The sequence below is a fragment of the Numida meleagris genome, chromosome 6 (assembly GCF_002078875.1).
Source record: "Numida meleagris isolate 19003 breed g44 Domestic line chromosome 6, NumMel1.0, whole genome shotgun sequence".
NCBI lineage: Eukaryota > Metazoa > Chordata > Aves > Galliformes > Numididae > Numida > Numida meleagris.
This window is the reverse complement of record NC_034414.1, coordinates 40,648,408-40,667,558: the sequence shown is the minus strand read 5'-3', so window position 1 is coordinate 40,667,558 and position 19,151 is coordinate 40,648,408. Positions and strand designations below refer to the sequence as shown.

Below are 19,151 nucleotides of genomic sequence, written 5' to 3'. Positions count from 1 at the left end.
ACTGGTCATTCAAAGGGCAATACTGTAAAGAAATGGGTATAAATTAGATTATTTCACAGCAAGGTGCCATCCATTCCTACTTGCACTGCAATTTTGTATCCCAAAAATAGAGTAGCCTTCACAGCCCTCCTACAGTGCACCTCTCATACCACCACAGATACAGCTCCATAATACTTCATTGGCATCAATATTCCCATAACTGAAGATGACTTAATAAAACATTCTTAGAAGCCAATGAACATGGCTTATAATTAAAAATGAACCAATGTCAAGCTCCGTTGAATTATTGCTTTTTCTCAGTTCTCCACAATTCTACTAAACCAGACATCATGCTATACTCCAGAATGGATCTATGCTTAGTGTCTAATTCTGAGTGGAGAGCAGATTCTCATGTTACAGACCTCTTTTTTTTTTAATGATTTTAATATGGAACTTCAAACTTGCACATCTCAGACTTACACCACATATAAATCCCAACAAAGCTCCATTTGTTGGTGTCTAAATGCCTACATAGCTCTGATCCCCACAATGGAGAAAGAGATGTGAATCCTTATGCAGGCTTAGTGCAGAATGACCATTACATTTCTGTAATAAGCATATTCCTGCTACGCAAAATGTTGTTTCGGTCCCTAGATTTCATGCTGGAAACACTGAACCTTCCTACCCTTAAGATCAGGTATGTGAAATGCAATAAAGCAATGGTCACATCTGACTAAATAATGAGGCAGTGCCTCTCCACATTGGCTTGTTATAAATGAGAGTCAGAATCCTCCTACGGGAAATGATCCTCCAGGTAAAGGGCAGAAACAGTCAAAAGACCCACTAGGTCTGCAGTTGCTGTGTCTCCTAGTTGAATCCTTATAAAAGAGAAGGTTTCCAACAGGTTCTAATAAACAAAGTTCTGCCTAGCCTGTCACCGACACAGCAAGAGGCCCTGCAGTTAAAATCAAGGGGACTATTGCAACCCAAACATGGCACAGGTCAGTCACAGCAGAGCTGCAGTGTCTTGAATGTACTGCACTCAACTCTGTTCAAGGAGTCACACAGATCATATGAAGTGATTATGATCACTCCATGCATAGACAAATTCATAATAGAAGACTCTACATGAAACTACACTTTTGTTTTCTGCCACTCTCCTACAAACCACAGGTGGCAGCTGACTTGGATTATCTTGTCTCTCCATGCACAGTCATAGGACTATGGCTAAATCTACTCATGGCACTACTGATCATCACTGCAGAAGTGGCCATGTCATCTCTGAACTTGTTAATCATATAATTTGCTTCATAACAAAAAAACCATTCTAGTTCTTGTCTGAACAAAAGTTTCACTGAGCCTATCAGTCCAATTTCAGAAATCTTGCTAAACAAGCATTATAATTCCCCGCGCAGATGCTTGCTGCAGAACAGGAGTTGCTGTTATGCTTTCCCCAGCTTAAACTCTGTTCCAAGTGATGCAAGATGATACGATAAAAGTTCTTAAAACAATGACGTTATACTAGTATATCAATTTCAGTTCAGACTTACATACACTAGTATCTCTATATCAGAGAGACAACCCGCTAGATATGGAGCTTTCATAGGTTTCTCCACAGCAAGTAGCTACATCAGATTATAACAATGACAGAGAATTACGATTGTCTCCTGGGTCTCGTCTCCCACCTTGGGAAGGAAAGTGCGATCTGGTGTCCTGTCTAAACGACAGAACACTCAGACTTGACGATCCAGATACCCGCAATCATATCTGTAAGCCAGTTTCCTTCTCTGTACTCCCATCTTATCCAGCTGTGAAATGAAGAGCACTTTCCAACCCCTCCCCATATATCTTCCAAACGTTAACTTGTTGGTTCTGAAGAAAATTTATTGAGGCAAAAATTGGTGGAATGCTATATGAGAAAAATATTTTGAGACATGAGAGTAATTACTGGACTCTTTCAGTGTTTCACATCTTCTTTTTGAAGTTACTTCAATGTACGTGCACCAGATTTCTGTGTTGTGGGTTCTCTGGCAGTTTCAGTAACAGAAACCTGACTACCCTCCATTACTAAAGACTTCCAATATTAAAATGTATATATGTAGTATTCCTATAGTAAAACATTCACAATTACTCTCCTCCTTCATCCCTCTCTTTCTGTCTCAGAAAAAAATGCTTTAAGAAAATGGAAAAAAGAAACAAAAAACCCTATTGTAAAGGGTTATGATGCATCTTTAATGAAGGAGACAGGAGAAGTGCCTGCCATACAAAGGAGCTAATCAGTCAATCAAGAATCAGCTCACTAGACAGAAGCCGTCAGCACCTAACTGTTCCATCTCCACCTGTCCGGAGAAACAACAAAACAGCATGGGACATGCCTGACAATCAAGTGCAAAATAGCACAAGCATTCACATATTTCTAAGCATTAAAGGGGCAAGTTATTGTAAATTAAAATTTTCAAGAATAGAAACAACAAACCCAGCACCACATGTGTATTGATGTGCATTTGAAGAAAGGCTAAGTGACCCCCTTTTATCCTTTTGAAAACACTAGCAGTCCTCAGGATACAGAAGGGCAGGAGGTGAGAACTGCTGTTACTGGGCTAGTTTGAAAATTTTTTGCCATAAGCCTGCCAATCTAAATCAGTTAAGTGAACGGTAGCTTAGAGAACGAAATACTTCTCTTAAAACCCAAATCAACAGAGTTGCGGGAGCTGTATGGCTTTCTATTAGTGAAAGCATAAGGGTCATAATCTTTACTTCCCAGGTCTGATACTGGCTGACTGAGCAGGCTGGGGCAAAACACATTTTATCTGCCTCAATTTCCCAGACTAGGAAAGGATGAAGTAGCCTACCCCAAATATATGGAGATGATTTGGTTTTGCAGCTGGCTTCATTAATATTCATAAAGTGCTTAGAGACCCTTGCATGAAAATTGCTGCCAAGCGCAGGTTTAAACTTGCCATTTTGCAGAGTGCTCTCGTAAAGAGCTTCGAATTTTCTATTTTCTCAGCTCCGTGCAGACAGGGAGGTGCTCGGCCCGCACTTGGCTCACGCCGCTCCCGAAGCGCCCAGCACAAGGCACGCGCAGGGCCGGGCCTTCTCCGTGGTGCTGAACGCAGCGGCGCAGAGCGGCTCCCGGCCCTGCCTCCCGCCGGCACCCACCGCGCGGTGCGGGCAGGCTGCGCTGCGCCATGCACGTCCTGCGAGTAACTCCGCAGCGAGTCACCGCGTTACTCCAACAGGCAAAGCCGAGCTGAGAGTCTAGGCTGTTGTCTTAGATCATCCCAACCTACTCTTACTCGCTGGCCTGAGGGCTTCCCCCTGGAAAAGGCAGTTCAGCTCCTAACTGGTCTGATCTCAAAACATCACAGGATGCAAATCCATCCTGCCTCTTGTTTCACAGAGGTCATATACTTCTGTGGTCTAAATCTTTCTGGATATGAACATCTGCTGCGGAGCATTTCAAACAACTTAGTTCACCGCGAAGCATGGCCTTACTTATGTTCTTACCCATTGTTCACTTATCTGTAAGGTAAAGTCAAGAGCGACAAAAGTGATACTCCAGCTTGAAAAATTATATGTATATTTATATTATTTGAGGGAAGGAATAGAGAGGATAGGCAGTGTCCCTAGCTTATCCGCCTTTTTATTCCAAGCCCCCACCTAGCTAGTTATTTCTATGATCACAGGTGCTTGGGCCAGCAGCAGGCTGCAGATAAGCTGAGCAGCTGCTCAGCAGGAAACAGTCTACGAAATGGAGGGAAACACATCTCATCTCTTTCATCAAAAAAACAATGCTTTAGAAGTGAAAGAAAGCAGCCCACAGGTAGGGCTCACATAACAGGAAAGCCTACCTGAACAGAGAATCATAGTGCCAGCCTCCAGGAAGAAGGGACAGGCCAGCTGCATAACATACAATAGTCCACACAAAACAAACTTGATATTTTGTTCATTAAATATACAGTGATTGACTCCTCGTTCTGCTTGGTCTTTCTGCTCACAAAGAGCAAGGACGGCAGTGAGGGAAATGCTCTGGTTCCCATCAAGTCTTCTGAGGCTCATTAAGTTACCAAGCGCTTCCTAACCTGGGTATTTATGCCCTTTCCTTGTGGAAAAGGACAGCAACTAAAACTGCAATCTCCTGGGCAAGGAACAAACCAAACATCCTCATCCTGTACTTCTTTCAGGGACTACTTCCAGGCATGAAAAGGCAGCTGGGAACGTACTTCCTAGCCTCACAGAGGTGAAAAACTAAATTCAGTCATGTTTTAAGGCTCAGATATTACATGAATGCAGGTCATAGAAAAAGCTTATCAAGAAAATTAAATACAAGATCCTCAGTGTCTACTTCTAATCTTAGGAACTCTCAGGATGTGGAAGAGATAAATAAAATCATACTTGCTTTGAGGGTCAACTCTGTGTCGTGGCTAAAATCCAAACTGAGTAATTACATTCTGTCTCCTGAGCGTGCCCTTGAATTTTCTGCTAAGCATGTGACTTCCCTTTACTTCCTGTTGCCAAGTTCTGTTACATGTGCCTAAATATCAGCTGTGCTCACCCATACAACCTGACTTGCACCGCAGGAAGAGGAACGTTTTGTTCATCCCCCACTCTGAGACATTTTGACTAAAGGTCTTGCTGCATTTTCATATCTCGCACAATTCACAAGAGTTCCAAAGCCGTTTTACTAGGGTTGTTTCTCTGCTAACAGCAATGCCATGTTTGCTCCATAGCACATTTTATTAATACCCTTTCCCAGTGACAGCAATACCATGTGAGTGCCAAACTCCTAATAGCCACAGCACACCTCTTTATGTTCCCTTATTTAGCAGAGATGCTGAATAGGCTGAGAATGTGCTGGCTGTTTTCTGCCCAGAGTTTAAAGGTAATGTGTAGCACAAATATCATTCTCTGAACTAAAGAAAGGGCCTGTAGAAATCCCAAACAAAATCTCCTTGTGATACCAACAGACCCATGAATTATCTCTCACAGACACTTTTATACATCTCTTTATTGTATATTTACTTAGCCTTCCTTCCATACAACACATTTTCTCCTAACAGGAAATGTGTCTTATACCCCTCCAGTGTTACTCTAGAGAAGTCAGAATGAAGATGAAGTAAAGACAGCATCTACTTCTCACAAGTTACTTGACTTTCTTGGAATGCATCTTCAGCTTACGAAATGCTGGGAAAGCAAATGGTGATCAGGGCTTGGTCAGGTTAAGAAAGTAGGATTAGAGTCTTTAATCCCTGAGATTTGAAAATATTGCTGGGACAGAAAAAATTAGAACAGTAAAGAATAAACTTGCTTCCCCTAAGCAGATCCCAAATTTTAAGAATATACAGGTACCTTATTCAAACTGGCATAGATTACAGAAGACAAGTTAAATACTTAAATAAGGATACTGAGGCCCAGATATTATTTTTTCACTTGTCCTTAATTTTAACATCTGGATGCTGCTATCCAAGATACAACATCACCTTATAAAACCTTGAGACTCAAAATCAGAAGGCTTCCAAAAGATGTAATAGTGCCCATGTCCAAACTAGCTACCTGCATTTCCTGGAACCCATGAAGCAGGAGAATATAATTCTGAAGCTGAACCTGTTACCAAGGATTTATTTAGTTTTTTTTAAACCCAATACTAAGCAGCAGTGGGGAAGGTAGCTTTTTACTACCTGAAAAATAATAAAAATAATGAAGTCTAGTTCTTCATAAATGTTTTCCATCCACGCACGTCAGTAACCTCTATTAATAGAAGAGAGGCCTGTCTTGCACTGAAAATCTGCAGACTCATTTAGCTTTAATAAAAGCTGTGGGCATCAAAATGAAAGTTAGACTAGGGCCATCTGACAGTATTTTGCTTTACTGGGGGCAAGAAATTGCTCTCATCCTTCCCTGTAAAGGAACCAACTGCTATATGCAACTTGGTATCCCAAGTTTCTTCAAGTTTCTGTGTTGCTAGTGTATGAGAAGAAGGATGCTCACCTCTTCCTGAAGGAGTAAAATGAAAAAGTACTTGAAATCCACTCTTTTGAATACAGGCAAAGCAGTAGCTTTGCAAGTCAATGTACTTACATTTCTTACTTGCATGAACAGTTGGGAGAGAAGAAAGGGCAGCTAGCTCTCCGCAGATCTTTAAAGTCTCAAACTGAAACCAGTCAAGGAAGCACTACTTTGACTATTAAGTGTCTATGATGCACACCTAGTGCCTGGAAGGTGAATACTGCTAGCGACTGAAGCTGAAGGTCTAAGAGATACATAAGCAGCTGATTCCAACACCTCAGCAGTAAATGATACTTTTCTAATCTGAGCATACTTCCTAATATTGCTGCTCCCAGGTCAAGGTGCCTGCCCACATGATTCAAACCCACCACTGTCACCTGTATGAATGAAAGCCATCTCCTCAGGGAAATGCTGGAGATGTCCCACGTCTGAGCTGAAGTCATCTGACAGGGAGAGTAGAAGCACCAAGCTGCTCTAAGGCTGTGAAGTACAGTGACAGCACAGACTGACATAGAGTATTATCCTCCCTCCAAGAGAACATGTCACTGCTTTGCACCATTTTCTCCTATTTGCAACATAATCCATATTCCATTATTTCAGCTAATGACCATTTTCCATGCTTTACTTACACAAGCTACAAAAGTGAAAAGGCTAGAGCTACATAAAGACATGACATAAGCAAGTGTGCTGTCTGATGACTGCTTACTAAAAGAGTGCAAGTAACCTCGTGATCCCCACCCTCAGCCCCCAGTTTTATCGCTGTACTATATGGAAGGACAGCATGACAAAGTCACAGCAGTGCACACTCAGAGGATTGATGTAAAAATCCCGTAACCCATCTTACACAGTTCATGTAGGATAGATCTTTAACTGGCCAATATGGACTTCATCATCACTTTGTTTCCCTGTGTTGCCTCATCTCCCCTGTTGGACTTTGCTTTGCCTCAGTGAACTCCCATTGTTCACAGCAGAACACGAAGGTTGATAAATTTATCCTCACATTACTCTCCGGAAGGCAGAGAAGTGTCAACTTCTCATCTGCAAAAGGGTGATAATTAAATGCTGAGAGAATAAATGACATGCACAAGGTCACTTGGGAAGTAAGTAGCAGAGCTGAAAATTAAATGCAGATCTCCAGAGCTGCAGGTCAAGGCCTAGAACACAAAATCTCACTGCCCTGCTAGCATAGTGGAGATCGGACTCCAAGAATATTATAAGGCACTCTATAGGAATGTGTGTTTTAAGGGAGATGAACAGAACTCCTTACATGCAGCTTATCAGTAGGAAGAACTGGATGAATATCAAAGAATCAGATTAATATTAGAGACCAAGGAAACAGGAAAACAACACCAAATCTACCTGAAGAACTACAGATTGCTTTTTCAATATCTTATTTAAAACAAAGACATTTTTATAGGCTTCTACTATTGTGCATACCACTAGTCTAGGAAGAGAGCTAGTATCAACACACAGTGCTTAATGTACAAAAGTAACAGAATGCAGCCATAGAGTTGTCCTTGCAATTTAACATAAGGCATACTAGCAGGTATAAGATTTTAAGTAGCTCTACAGATTGATGGCGTTACAGTCTAATAATTATGTATCTGCACTTTCCTTTCTTCTTGCTCTCCATACCAACCCTGCTAAGCACCCTCATTTAACCTTCCTTCTTTTTCCTTTGCAGATGCTCCCTGCTGCTCAGTATGATCAGGTTTATCCCCCCTCCTTAAGCGCAACACTTTTTTTTCATATTGCTCCCTAAAAAAACTTCCTGACCTCGGGCTTTTTAAAGGAAACTATAATCTCAGCTGTTGATATCCCAGTGGCACAGCTATATTGGGTTCCTCAACGTGTGTGACAGCAAACAGCATTATCACTGCTAGGTATGATTCAGTTGCTGCACTCTCTCCCTCTGACCTGCACTCTAAAGCCTGACTTGGCCTCACTTGCCATGGCTCACAGTGTCTTTCTTCAGATAATCACAGAATGGTTGACACTGGAAAGGATCTCTAGAGATCATCACATTCAACCCACCTGCTCAAGCAGAGCCACCTGGCACAGGTGAGAACATCAAGGCAGCTTTTTAATATTCCCTAGGAGGGAGTCCCCACAACTTCTACGGCAACTTGCACTACAGCTCAGTCACCTGTCTCCTTATATGAGGACAGAAACTCTTGTGTTTCACTTTGTGCCCAGGGACTCTTATCATGTCAAGGGACAACACAGAAGAGAGCCTGGCTCTATTCATTTCACATATTTGTACACATTGCTAAGATCACCCTAAGCCTTCTCTTCTCCAAGCTAAAATCAAACCAGTTCTCTCAGCCTTTCATAATATGAGAGATGTTCCAGTCCCTTAGCTGGTCTCTCTTCAATAGCTCCATGTCTTTCTTGCACTGAGGAGCCCAGAACTGGACACAGCACTTCAGGTATGGCCTCACCACAGCTGAGCAGAGGGAGAAACAGATAACCTTTCTCAGCCTGCTGGCAAAACTTCTCCTAGTACAGCCCAGGATACCACTAGCCTTCTTCAGAGAAAGGATATACTACTGACTCACGTTCAGTATGGTGTCCAACTTCAGGTCATTTTCTGAGAAGCTGCTTTCCAGCCAGACAGCCCTCAGCACATACTGGTGCTCAGAGTTGTTCCTCCCTAGGAGCAGGACTCTGCATTGTTTTTTTGTTTTTTGTTTTTTGTTTTTTTTTAAACTTCATGATGTTTCTGTCAGTCCTTTTCTCCAACCTGTTGTGGTCCCTCTGGATGGCAGCATGACCATCTGGCATATAGCTACTCCTCTCTCAGTTTTGTACAGTTTGAAGATGATACATTACAGAACCACAGACATAGAGTCCAACTCCCTTGCCAAAGCAGGTACCCTACAGTAGGTCACACAGGTAGGTGTCCAGACAGGTCCTGAATATCTCTATAGAAGGAGATGCCACAACATCTCTGGGCAACCTGTTCCAGTGTTCCATCACCCTTATCATAAAGAAGTTCTTCTGCATGTTAGTACAGAACTTCCTATGTTCAAGTTTTAGGCCATTACTCCTTGTCCTATCACTACACACCACTGAGAAGAGCCTGGCCTCATCCATTTGCCTCCCACCTCCTTTTAGATATTTATAAACATTTATCAGATACCTTCTCTGTCTTCTTCTCCCCAGGCTGAGCAGACCCAGGTTACTCAGCCTTTCCTCATATGGGAGATGCTCCAGGCTCTCTATCATTTTTGTGGCCCTCTGCTGGACTCCTTCTAGGACATCTCTGTCTTTTTTTGAACTGGGGAGCCCAGAACTGGGCACAGTATTCTAAATGTCACCAGGGCAGAGTAGAGGGGGAGGATCACCTCTCTCAACCTGCTGGCTATGCTCTTTTTAATTCACCCATTCAGTTCTATCAGCTCGTTAAAGAATATGTTAAACAGGACTAGACCTATTAAGGACCCCCGCATACACCACTCGCAATTCGTCTTCATGCCACTGATTAACATGCTGTGGATCCATTTGTTCATCCAGTTTTCAAGCTGCTTCCCTGCCTGCTCATCCTGTCCATACTTCATCAGCTGCTCTGAGAATCATAATGGAAATTGTGTCAAAAGCCTTACTGAAGTTCAGGTAGATTATATCTACCACTCTGTCCCTATCTACCAAGCTAGTCATTTCATTGTAGAATGATATCAGCCTGGTCAAATATGACTTCCCCTTGACTACTCCTGATAATTTTGTTGTTGGTCTTGTGCCCGGCAATTGCTTCCATGATTAACTGCTCCTGTCACAGGGATTTAGGTGATGCTAACTTGCCTGTAGTCACCCTGGGCCCTCCTTCTTGACTCTTCTTGAAGATAGGAGTGATACAGAACACATTCCCACTGTCTCTCCAGAACCAGAGAGGAAATGCTGGGACTTTATAACCCATAAAGCCTCCTTAGGGAAGCAGCAGGCTGTCCGGAAGATGGTCAGAAGATAGCAGTGCATGCTGAGCTGCTATATAAATGGAACTGGGTGGGAGCCTGTGAAGGCACCAAGATGGTAACAGGTAAAGGAACAAGTGGGGAGTTGGGAGAGGAAGGAACTAATCCAGCTGGAGACCTGATCAGCTGCATTCAAGCTCCATGTTTGATTCCAGAACAACCAAGATGAATGGAATTGAGAAGATAAGACGACAAAGAAATAAAACTGATCTTCAGAACTCCCACAGAGTTTTTCATCTGGAAAGCACAACAGTATTCTGCAATTCACTCTTTCTTGATTCTCTTTGGTTATCAGCACCATAAAGGATTTTACTGGTCCTTGCTCGCCACAAACCCCAGGCATATGCGTCATCTCAGCAGTGAATTTTCCACACACGTAACATGGGTAACTACAGCACTTTGCTGCTGTCTGAACTCTGCTGTGAAGTTGCAGTGGCCCTTGTTCTTAACACGTACACAGAAGAAAGGCAACAGGCAATATTAAGCGGTGACAATAATAATAAACGTCATCACAGTCCTCGCAAATTTCTACCAACTTCACAAGATCTGCATTTGTATTCAAAAATTTCTCAAATTAAAAAGTTGCAGCAGCTTCACCTCAACAGGTCAGTATGCCATATTACACCCCTGTTTCTACACAATGGAAGGTGTTTCAGATGACAAAGTATTCAGGGAAAATCTTTACCTACAATATTTTTACTCCAGACTCTCCATCAACAGAGCAGAGTTGTTTCACTGGTTTTCGGATTTTCGTTTTGAGTTCATTGTTTTGTTTGGCTGTTTTTTTTGTTGTTGTTGTTGTTTGTTTTTAAAGAATATTAGCATTTATGTACAGGAGAAATATCTGGGATGAAGAAGGTCAAACGGCTAGAAAAAAAAAATACCCCAAAGGGGATTTTAAAACTTAGTTCAGTTTTTTTTTTTAGCATATTAAATCATTCATGATTTTATTCACTCTCAAACAATGCATTTATTGCTGCAAAGTAAGTGGGGAAAAAAACATTTGTTTGAGGGCTTCTTTTTAAAATGCTCATCTAACATTCTTCACCCAGTCACTAGAGTACATCATCAAAATATAATTTCGGACATTCAGTCAAACTAGAATTAGCTCAAAGACCATCCCCATCTGAGACATCTGCACTGTTATGTATACAAACCTGTCTTCGTTCTCTATACTTGTCTGAATATTGCAGAGCACCCACAGACAAAATTGTTTTTATTACAGTGAAAAATACACGCTGCTGCCCTGTCTTGCTCCAGATTTCACACAGATTTTGGTTAAGAAGAATATAAGCCAAGCAAATAACCTTAGAATTTTTCTTCCTCTATTCTTGGAGGATGTACATGCTGATACATGAGCATAATGCCAGACTATACTTCGCATGACATTTTTATTAATATCGCAGCAGTACAGCACTGTACCCCATCAGTTCTATGTAACCATCTGCACACTGACTCCAACTTATTACATCCGTTTACAGTGTCTAGACATAGATAACTTTATAGACCTTACAGACAAGAACTGCCAATGGCCCAGAGGTAATCAGTGGATTTTGCTGCTAGAATCAAAGCTGCATACAACCTTTGCAGCAACATCTCCGCTAATCAGAAGGGAAAGAAAGGCTTACCAGATTGGTAACATTAATGAAGAGACACCCTCCTCAACACCTTCCTTTTCATCTTTCTTCCCTCTCATCTAAATCCACTGCTCTTAGCCCTAAGAGGTAAATTCCTATACGACTATATGTAATACCTATGCAAAACAAATAGAAAATGCATAGAAAATGCCAATCCCAGCTAGGCCAGCACTAATACCTCCCACAGAAGAAAACTAAAATACTTTCAGTGTTGGTAGGGGAACCACAGGAGAAAAGGTTGTAGATAAGGTCTCAGGCTGGACATCCCTTCCTGCAGGCTGTTACTCTAATCCTCCTCAGTGCAAAAAGTATGCATACCATAATGGGACAGCATAAACATTATAAAGAGAGGATCCAGGCAGAATGCAGGCGTACTCTGCCAAAGAGACCACCAAAAGCAATGCAATGTCCTGTTGAGCCCAGAAAAGTTTTTTCAAGCATGTGAAACAGAGCCAGAATGCCCCCACATAGCAGATGCATCCTGCATGGACATAGTTGACTTTGCACCCATGACATGCCTCGATAAGAGCACAAAGCTGCAGATGAGGAAATGACGTCTCCTCATTTCCATGGAACATTAGCTTGAGAGGTAGTCCCACAGGGCAACATTGGGAGCATACATCATTTCTGACCTGCCAAACCCCAAATGCGCAAGACACTGTGACCAAGGCCCAAAATTAGGCACATAAAAATCATTAACTTCCAAATCCTGAGGGTTTCTCCTACTGGTCTAAAATAGCCCTTCCTGTTGCCAGTGTCACTATTTCTTACTTTTGAGGGAAACAGATTTTGAAGATTCCTGTGGAAGAACAGAAAACTTTGGATGGGAGTCAAAACTTTGAAACTAAAGTGAGAAAATCCCCTGCAAAATGGGGAACAACTGAGAAGCATAGGCAGTCCCATCACCTTTTGCAGTTCTTGCCTTCAACATACCCACCTTTCTCAAATAGAGGAAAGGCACACAAGTTTCACTACAGTCTTGCTGGAATTGGCAGCTACATGAATTCTGTCTCATACTCCCTTATCTCCCACTTTACACCTTCAGGTTAAACTTCATCCATGCCCTCCGCTTTCTTCTGCTTCCCATCCATCGCCTTTCTTCTCTCCCTCACCTTCAGGTCATACTCTTTTCCTAGTCTCCAGCACACTCTTTCCCTCTCTCAGACGTACTTCAGAAGGTGGTGAAAAATGCTGAGATAGCGTCTTCCGTACAAGCTCATTTTGAGCTGCTCCCACCTATACATCTCTTTACTCCCCCACTTCTCTGCATTAACTCCTCTTCTTCCAACCCTTTTGCCCTAACACCTTTCTCTGCTTTCCTCATGCCCGTAGCTGTTATCCCTTTCCCTGCTCTTCTCCTGTGCTCAGCTTCAGCCTACTCCCCAGCCCTTTCACTCCCTCAGCTCTGATCCCTGCCTACAACACGCAGGTGTTTCTCAGGCCCTCTCCAATTCACCCTGAGATCACCCCTCCCACTAAGCCAACTTTTCCTTCCTTTTGTTTACTCATCATCAGGTCTTCCCCCCCCCCCCCAGCTTCACATAAAGATTTACCACATTTAGAGAGTAACCGTGACCTACTTAGGGTCTCTGACCTAGTTACAGCAGAAACACTGACTCTAAATACTTGAGAAAAAAAGGGCAGCAGGAGAAGGGAAATATTGGTTGAAATGAAAACAAACCTACCAGCACAGGACTGCTGATTTATTCCAGCTCTGCCCTTTCCCCAGGGAAGGTAGATCAGCAGTTCACCTAATACTGCAACACTAGTGTGGCAATGGATCACCGGGTCCAGAAATTACCTGGAAATGTAGTCTGTACTCCCTTGACAGCAACTCTTTTTTTTTTTTTTTCTTCATTCTAGTCTCTTTTTTTCCAGGCTTTCCAGGGAATTTCTTCAGCCTCACCCAAAGTATATCATAGCAAATTTTTTCTTGCCCATCAGTCCTTCTTGCTTGTGAGTCCAGGCTGCAAAAGCAACCCAGTTCACTGAAGAACAATCTTTATGCAGCTGAACTTCATTTGAAGCAATGCCTTACAGCTGTTCACTTGACCTCCTCAGCCCTTTTACCCTCTTTCAGCTACCATCACAGCTGTTTTCCCCATTCCCCTCCAACCTGTGCCATTTATCCACCCTGCTTTTCTACCTGGTTTCATGCTGCAATGCTGCCTCCTTTTTTCTTCACCATTTCTGGATGTAGCAACAGCAGTACTAACAGTGGCACTGAGCTAGAAAACATGACTAGAAGCAATGGATATTCTCCTGATCTAATCAGGAGTTTCTGGGCTAGCAATACCCTTTCACTTGTGTGGTTTGTACAGTGTTTGTGGGTTAGTGGCCAGGAACCACCGCTTTGTGACGGCTGGGTCTGTGATTTGCTCCTAGCTCAGCTTTTAGTTTAGCCCCTGTTAATGAATTTCCCTGTAGTGTTCATATTTTATCAGTCCTGTTGGCCCTATAGCTCTGTGGATGAACACATTACATCAAATTACATCTTCTTACAGCTGACCTTTTGCTCCCCCTGTATAGAGCTGGCACCCTATTTGATGCTGGAAGCTTGCCTTCCACCCTGAACTCACAAGGTGCTCCCACCACTACTACTTCAAATCCTGCTGAATAGTCCAGTGGAGGCTCCCTTCCATTGCCAAAGCCCTGTCAGAAAAACAGCTGAACACACTGCAGCTCTCCTACAGCTTCACCGTTTGTATCCATATGGATGTGTCAGTGTAGCACAAACTGCTTCTCCTGTGTGAAACAGTCAATTTTCAGTGTCAGCCACAAGTAGTCACTAGTCATTCTGCATCCATTTACTTTTTACCTGTTTGCGAGCTTCAGCATAAAATGCACTTTTTGCCTATTGATTTCCTGGGTCGTGCACTAATCTACTGTGCAAATGGCTTTGGGTATTTACTATGAAGCCCCCAAATCCCTGTGTATCCATCAACCACTGCTTGCTCAATGTGCACTTGTGAATATATTGAGTTTCAGTTTGGGCTCATACATTTCCTTTGTAACCTCTGACTTCTCAGATCTGCCCCCTCACCCACTGGTTTTCCAGCCCTTACTGTGCTGTACCTATATTTGGGCATGTTCCCACAAAGGCACAGCTAACCCACAGTCACTTCAGCCATGCTCAGTTGACTAACAGCATCACATGCCACTCTCTGGTGTCTCCCCACACACCTATGCTATCCCGGTCTATACCACGCCAGCTTCTCCAGCCACAGACCCTCACAACACTCTGACAATGCTGCTCTCCCCTGACCTGCATCACACCACCTTTAGTCAGACCAAGGTCAAATTCTTCTAGTATACAGAACTGACATGCCAACTCTGCGATTTTGACCACTGCTGTCCCCTAGACACACCAAAGAAGTGTCTCCCACAGCAGTAACATCCAGTGTTTCTATGGGCAGGAACACCTTGCATCATCATTACGTTCATATCATATCACGTTTAGATATAGCGTTGGGAGACATAGTTTAGTGTGGTTGGTGGTGGTAGGTGGATGGTTGGACTAGGTGATCTTGTAGGTCTTTTCCAACCTAGCTCATTCTATGATTCTATGATCATCACCCCCTACTTGTGTTTACAGAGTACCAAGAAAGGATAAGAGGACTGTAAAAGGACACAGTTGTGCCTGCACAAGCTATGTGTGGAGGGTTCCTGCCAGCTTCTCAAGACAGTATAAAACCAATGAATTAGACAATTCCAGACATGCTGATTACATTTGCCATTGCAGTTTCTGATGGGATTTTCAGATGTCTCTGAGCATTCTCTACCTGGTGTGTGTCAGCCACACTTCACTGCTGTCTTTATGTTATTAGTATTGACAGCCAGTCAGTTTAAATGGAGGTTAGGATTGAAATCCTGTCTCTTTGTTTATCTCTACCTTTTTATCTTGTTTGTTTCCATTCATTACAGAGAAGTCCTCCTTTTCATAAAGCTCCTTCAAATACCTCAGCAAACATGAAAAGACAATGCTAAATGGATTAACTGGGAGGTACTGGGGTCTGAAGTGCGTCTGAACAGACGCTCCTGTATCAATCAGCTTTGCATACCATCACTAATAGTCCTCTGTCCAGAGTTCTTGATCTTTTTGTCAGTTTAGCACATGCCCAGTGGTGAGCTGGGTGTAACTTTCTCCTTCTGGGAAAGGCAGAAGGGAGGAAGAATATCTAGTCTGTAAGAAGGATCTAGTTACTCTGTAACACTATAAACCACTGCAGGATTTTAACACATGGCAATGGCAAAGGAGTGGGTGTGTCACGACTACAGATTATTATGGCATATTTGATCATCTCACTTTTACCTTGTTCTCTCCCGTTTTCTGGTTAACCGCCATATGCTACAGAAATTGTCATTTTGTTCTTTTGGAAGCTGTTTGTGGTAGGGACTATCTTTCTCTTATGGGCACACAGAAAGCTTAGCACAGTGGCAGTCAAGCCCCAAAATGAGGCCTCAAAATATGTTACTGCAATATCAATAATGCTCTTCCATCTTTAGGTCCTTATGGAACATTTTTCAGACATCAAATTAGTCTCCAGACATCTCGTGGCTGTTATTGCCATACTGTCCATCTATCTTATCTACAACTTATTTTAGTATCTAATTCATTCTAAAGCTGAGATACCTGAGGAAGAAAGCGGACTAAGGCACTCCAGTGCCACAACACTACGCATACCCAGAAAACTCTGTATCCATGCAGATGCTGAGCACAGGTCTGTGTAGGAAAACACTCAGCACAGGGTTACCCGCCAGTTGACGTTGAGCCCCAAGCCGCCGTCAGCCCGCGTGGGAAGCAAGTACTCAGTGTGAGTTCAAATAGCTTCCTTTATTAGGGCAGCAGCCCTTCCTTATATAGCATACTTGTTTGCAAGATAGGTACCCCACAAATCTCAGGAGTGTCTCAAAACAATATCATTTCCCAGGCTATTTTTTTCCCAGGCTTTGCAGTTAACATGTTGTTAACTACAAAGTACTACAAGCACTACATTCCAAACATACACAGCTTACTTTTTATCTAAGGTTATACCGTAAATCTTTGAGAAAAGTCAGCTACATGCTACCAGGCATGCAATGTTCCCAGCAGGTCTGTACATCTAGCTGGCTGGGAGGGCTTCTGAAAAGGTCTGCAATGCCTTGCTATTGAATTGTCCCAGAGCAAGCAGCCCAGGCAGTCTTTGCTTTTGGCAGCTCTGTGCATTGCACCCTAGACACCAGAGAACCGCCCTCAGAGACTCCTCTAAATGCTGGCAGCAAACAGCAGAGGCAGGGAAGCATTTTGATTCCAGGACCAAAGCTGGGTGGTGTGCTCACTTCTGCTACTTGAAACGCTCTCTATGGACCCAGAACAATATGAATATAACTTCCTTCATGGCAAGGATAACTCTCTCCAAAACGAGCAACAAGATCTATTCAGCCCTTGACCTCTGCTAATATGGACAAGGAGGTTACTACAGTATGCTACAGTTTCTGAAGGCTCTGGCACACTGAAAACAGGATGAGATGCTGCTACTTCAGCTGACTCCTCAACCAGTCATTCATTCTGATGGAGTCTACAAGAACAGCTGGGCTTGCCTTAGCACATACTATTCATATTTCTTGTAGGGACAAAGAAAGGATGTAAATCTCTTACCAGAGCCAGTAGGATAGACATAAGGTCTCACGTGGTGCTCAAATGAGTAACAGATCAGAAACAAGGCTTTTCAGGGAAAGGGAAAAGAACAGTGTCTCTGGTTTGCACAGCACCATGACGGTCAAGTCAGATACCACTGGTGGTGGCATATTCCACACTCCAAGTGCCCACGTATTATGGTATCAGCCCTAGCTGAAAACAATTTTGCCTCAATCTACCAAAAAAAAAAAAAAAAAAAAAAAAGGAAGAGGAAGAGGAAGTTAATGGCAGAGAATAAAACAGCTCATGGCAAGGAAGTACACTTGCACTGATACTACTTAACAGCTAAACAAAGGGTCAGTGATGAAGTAGAAAGCCATTTATAGGTAATAAACAAACCTACACTCTGAACAAAAGATTTCATCCAAACAAAACTACATTAATGTTGATGCTCTTGAGGCCTTTGATTACTACTGAACACTAATTATGCAACAACTTGTCTTGCATGAATGTGAACCTGTTTCACTTTTTAAAGTTAACAAGCAACTTTCTGTAAGCCAGAATGTGGCACAAGCCACACGCTCCAGGAATCCAAACTGCAAGGAAAGACAGCCCACTGCATACTGTTTTCTAAAGCATACATGAATCAGGCAAAGTGTAATTTCAGTGCTTACAGTAATATTGCTCATAAATGCTATCTCCAGTCTCACCCAGCAATACTTAATTTGCTTTTTCATCCAGTAGCTGAACATGCACACTTGTCTCTGAAAGACCGGTACATACTAAAAAGCTAGCAACTGCATTGAATGAAAACTGTTGGTGCACCACTTGGTACCACGACCGACTAGTGTGAACCATCCGTACGTAACTGCCCAGACTAACCCACTGCAAATATAGAAAGCAGTTCCAGGTAATATAGAAGTCATATTAACAAACAAAAAACATGTGGCATTCAGGATATAGACACACCACATCTGCTGGCCAACTGAAATGCCCTGAAAGCTTTCTTTCTACAACCATTTAAAAGCTGAACAAAGGCCACAGTTGGAAACATGCCATTCCCAACTCAATATGTTTAATGAGAGCTTGGTAATGAACACTGATGCTGCCTAGGGGCATTGGAACAGAATAACCAAACTAGAGGTTTTGAATCCTCTTTGTAGAAGAGTAGGCATAACAAAGCTGTTACAAGAAGAGGGGACTATTCTAACAGGACAGATATGCCAGAACAAGAAAACAGAGGTGATGGTGTGCGGGCTGTAGGAGGAGCTACAGAAGAGAGAAGATGTAGAATGGCTATCTATGATGATCTGTTCACAGCACTTCTTAGCTTTTTACGCACTATATGTTTGCGTAGAAAGGATACAAGAAGTAGTATCTGTTTCTTGTGCTTTACACAAGTATGAATTGATGACGCTTGTGGTCATGCTACAATACAATACCACACATTTTAAATGTAACCAGGACAGGTATGACCACTTTGGATTTTACCTTGAGCTGCCCTTCCAACCTTGATGAGCCATTTTGATCACTCTTGAAGTTTTCCTTCTCCTATGCAGTAACATCTTCATAATGAAAACTGACAGGCTGCCTGAGAAACAAAAGCAAAAGAGCAGCTTCTGTCAGAGGAGAGTGGCTGCTGCCTGCACAAGGCCTGCTGCCCATGTCTCAGGGAAAGCTCATCCCCAGAGCAGTTAATTTATACCACTGAGAGAGCCATCTTGCTGTTGAGGGCAGAAAAGGTTACCAATACAGGGGGAATTTGCAATCGATTTAATTTCTGGCAGTTCTAATTACCAACTTTGGTACTGAAAGAAGCAAACACCTCAGGAAAGCAGTTCTCACCTATGCCAAACCTCTCCTCCCTTTTTCTGTTCCCCCCACACCTCACGCTCCAGATCTCATCCCCTCAGAATCACACCTCCTAGCCACACTCGG

At 42.7% G+C, this 19,151-nt stretch overlaps 1 protein-coding gene across 1 annotated transcript in view; it reads right to left on the bottom strand.

Moving 5' to 3' along the window:
* Window positions 1–18,781, bottom strand: part of NRXN3 (neurexin 3) — a 1,003,017-nt gene extending 984,236 nt beyond the window's left edge. Inside the window, exon 1 of the mRNA XM_021401765.1 lies at window positions 18,705–18,781. The gene's annotated coding sequence lies outside the window, so the exon portion shown is untranslated. The remainder of the gene's footprint in view (window positions 1–18,704) is intronic.